Below are 4,020 nucleotides of genomic sequence, written 5' to 3'. Positions count from 1 at the left end.
GAAGGAATACCAAGCTAAGTTTGATAGATTATTAACAGGAGTGAATCTGTCAAATGAGAATACTATCACCTGTTTTTTGGGTGGGCTAAAGCCAGAACTAAACAAATCTATTAGGATGCAGTCACCAAGAACACTACTACATGCCTATGAACTTGCTAGGTTACAAGAGGATGTTTTTGATGTACAAACTAATACATGGGATTTTAAACCTATGGTCAGACCAATACAGGGACCAATTCTACCTACTCCTACTCATGTTAAACCACCTTTCTCTGAAAAACCATTTACACCAAATTCCATATATAGGAAACCAGTTGATTCATAAGTTACTAAACCTAACAGATTCGTTGGGAAGGAGGCTGACTGCTTCTGAGATGGATAAGAAAAGGGCTAAGGGCATTTGTTTTTTCTGTGTTGATAAATATGTGGTTGGTCACAAGTGTAGGTCCAATAAACAATTTTTTCTAGTGGAAAGAGAATATGAGGAGTTGGTTCAAGAAGAGGTAGTGCAGGACCAAATACAGGAAGACAATGAGGAAGTTGATGAATTTATGGCCATATCCCTACAAAGTTTCACATGTGTGATAGGTTATCAGACTATTAGAGTGACTGGCTATCATGAAAGAAACCCTTGCAGGTTTTAATTGATACTGGGAGCACACATAATTTCATTGATCAAGAAGTAGCCAAGAGGTTAGGATGTCAGGCCACTACTATTATGGCCCAATCAATTAGTGTTGCTGATGGCAAGAATGTGCAAACCGGTTCAGTGTGCAAAATTCTAACGTGGCATTTGCAGGGTACTACATTTGCCTCTAATTTCTTGTTGCTACCATTAGGTAAAGTGGACATTGTCCTGGAGGTACAATGGTTGAATACCTTTGGTAGAATCTTGTTTGATTTTCAGAATAGAATCATTGAATTCAGGTATAAAGGTAAAAATCATGTCTTGAGAGAAGCTAGTAGTTAGCTGAAGTCACCAAGGGCCAAATCAATAAATAAGGTTGTGGTTGATGAGACTCAATTCTTCATGATGTCATTATTATTTGGTTCAGATGATAGGTTGTAGTGCTACAACATTCAAGCTGACCAAGGTAACTTAGTTCATCCAGCATTATCGTTGTTATTTGACAAATATGCCAGCATATTTGAGATTCCTACTACACTACCACCTCATAGAGGGTCTTTCAATCATCGCATACCACTGGTTTAGTCAGCCAACCTAGTGAACGAAAGGCCTTGTAGGTACCCAGTGGTCAAAAAGGATATCTTAGCGAAACTTGTAGAAGAAATGATAGATCGGGGGCTCATACAACATAGTACTAGTCCTTTTGCTGCACCAGTTGTGTTGGTTGGCAAAAATGATGGTAGTTCGAGGCTTTGTGTAGATTACAGGGAGTTGAATAGCTTGACCATTAAAGACAAGTTTCCCATACCCATTATAGAGGACCTCTTGGACGAGTAAGGAGGTTCCATGGTATTTTCAATGATTGACCTTAGAGATGGATATCACCAACTAAGAATGTATGAAAACGACATTCAGAAAATTACCTTTAAGACTCATGAAGGACACTATGAGTTTTTGGTAATGACTTTTGGCTTAACTAATGCTCCATCATCCTTCCAAAGTCTTATGAATTCAGTTTTTAAGCCACTACTAAGAAAAATAGTTTTACTCTTTTTTTTATGACATACTTATTTACAATAAAAGTATGGTCGATCATATTGAACATGTGAGGGCAGTCTTTGACATATTGCAGAGATTCCAACTATATGCAAAAATGTCTAAATATGCCTTTGGAGTGCCTAAAGTGGAATATCTAGGCCATTTCATTAGTGGTGAGGGGTGTCTATAGATCCCAAGAAGATTGTAGCAGTAGCACAATGGCCTATTCCTAGCAATATCATGTAGTTGAGGGGTTTCTTGGGACTTGCTGGATACCACATAAGGTTTATACAAGGATTTGGATCCATTTGTAAGCCATTGCATGTGTTACTCAAGAAGGATGGACATACTTGGAATGAGCATGCTACAACAACATTTGAGGAACTGAAGCAAGCCTTGATTTCTATGCCTGATTACTTTAAACCTTTTGTGGTGGAAACTGATGCAAGTGGGAAGGGAATTGGTGTTGTGCTAATGCAGCAAGGCCACCCTATAGCCTATATTAGCAGGTTACTGGCTCCTAGACATCAAGCCATATCCATCTAAGATAGGGAACTAATGGCTCTTATATTTGATATCACTAAATGGTCCCACTATTTGAAAGGAAGGCCCTTCATTGTCAAGACTGATCAAAAAGTTTCGGAGCACTTGTTGGAACAAAACCTCCACACCAACTTTCAGGCGGCTGGTATTTCCAAAATAATGGATTTCGATTTCTCAATTGAATATAAGAATGGTATAGACAACAAAGTTTCTGATGCCTTAGCTAGGAAGCCTGATGCTGAGTTATTAGCTATCTCCTTATTGACACCTAATGATTTTCTATATGAGAAGATCAAGGGAACTTTGTTAACTGATGCATCTTTGTAGACTCTGATTACTAAAGTACATGTTCATCCTTTAAAGTCTTTTAGTTGGTGTAATGATCAGCTTAGGTGGAAGGGTAGATTGGTAGTTGGAGCCAATTCCCACTTGAGAAAGACAATTGTTTCATTGTGACATTCTACTACATAAAGTGGACATTCTGGCATAGATGCTACTATTAAGAGGATACAATCTCTATTTTATTGGAAGTCTCTAAGTCAGGATGTGAGGGACTTCATCAACAAATGTGATGTTTGTCACAGGCACAAGTATGATGTTTTTGCCTATCCAGGCTTACTGTAGCCTTTCCCTATTCCAGATAAAGTATGGACTGATGTGTGTTTACACTTCATTGAGGGCTTACCTAAGTCTAATGGCAAGAATGTTATCTTGGTGGTGGTTGATAGGTTGAGTAAATATGACCATTTTATCAGCCTACAACATCCCTTTACTACTCAGTCCGTAGCATAGTGCTTCTAGGAAAATGTTTTTAAACTTCATGGCATGCCAACTACATTAACAAGTGATAGAGATCTTGTGTTCCCTAGTAAATTCTGGCAAGAATTGTTTACAATACAAGGGGTTCAGTTACAGAGGAGTACTACTTATCATCCTCAAATAGATGGACGAACAGAGGTTTTGAGTAGGACAATGGAAACTTATCTGCGATGTTTATGTTCTGATAGCCCTACGGAGTGGTCAAATTATTTACCGCTTGCTGAGTGGTAGTATAATACTACTTATCACACTACTATCAAATGTACTCCTTATGAAGTTTTATATGGACAAAAACGCCCCATTCATTTTCCTTACTAAACAGGTGAGTCTTCATCTGACATGGTAGATATATCATTGGCTGCTAGAGAAGAAATCATTCATCTTTTGAACTTTCATATTTAGAGAGCCCAACAAAGAATTAAAGACTTAGCTGATCGACATAGGTCTGATAGATGTTTCGAAGTAGGAGATTGGGTTTACCTTAAGATGCAACCTTATAGGAAAGTTTCAGTTGTTGTTAGACCCTCTAACAAGTTGGTTGCTAAATATTTTGGTCCCTATCCTATTGCTGCTAAAGTTGGAGTTGTTGCCTATAAATTACTTTTGCCAACTGATGCCCTAATTCATCATACATTTCACTTCTCCAGTTGAAGAAGTGTCATGAGGTCCCATATGTCATCAATCATCCACCTATGTTTCACTTGTCCGGTCCATATTGCCAGCCTAAAGGTGTGTTCGACAGGAGGCTTGGGAAAAGAGGCAACAAGGTTGTGGTTCAATTGCTTGTGAAGTGGACTGCTATTGATTCTTCTCAAGCTACTTGGGAGTACTTGTCTGACATTCAACATAGATTTCCTTCCTTTCAGCCTTGAGGACAAGTTTGTACTTTTGTAGGGGGTATTGATGCAAATTTATAGATATTACAAGTTATATTACAAGTCAGTTAGTGAAGGGGTTCATTAGTTAAATACAATTATGTTATTCTGTTATAA

This window comes from Solanum stenotomum, chromosome 2 (assembly GCF_019186545.1).
Source record: "Solanum stenotomum isolate F172 chromosome 2, ASM1918654v1, whole genome shotgun sequence".
NCBI lineage: Eukaryota > Viridiplantae > Streptophyta > Magnoliopsida > Solanales > Solanaceae > Solanum > Solanum stenotomum.
This window is presented reverse-complemented; position numbering follows the sequence as displayed.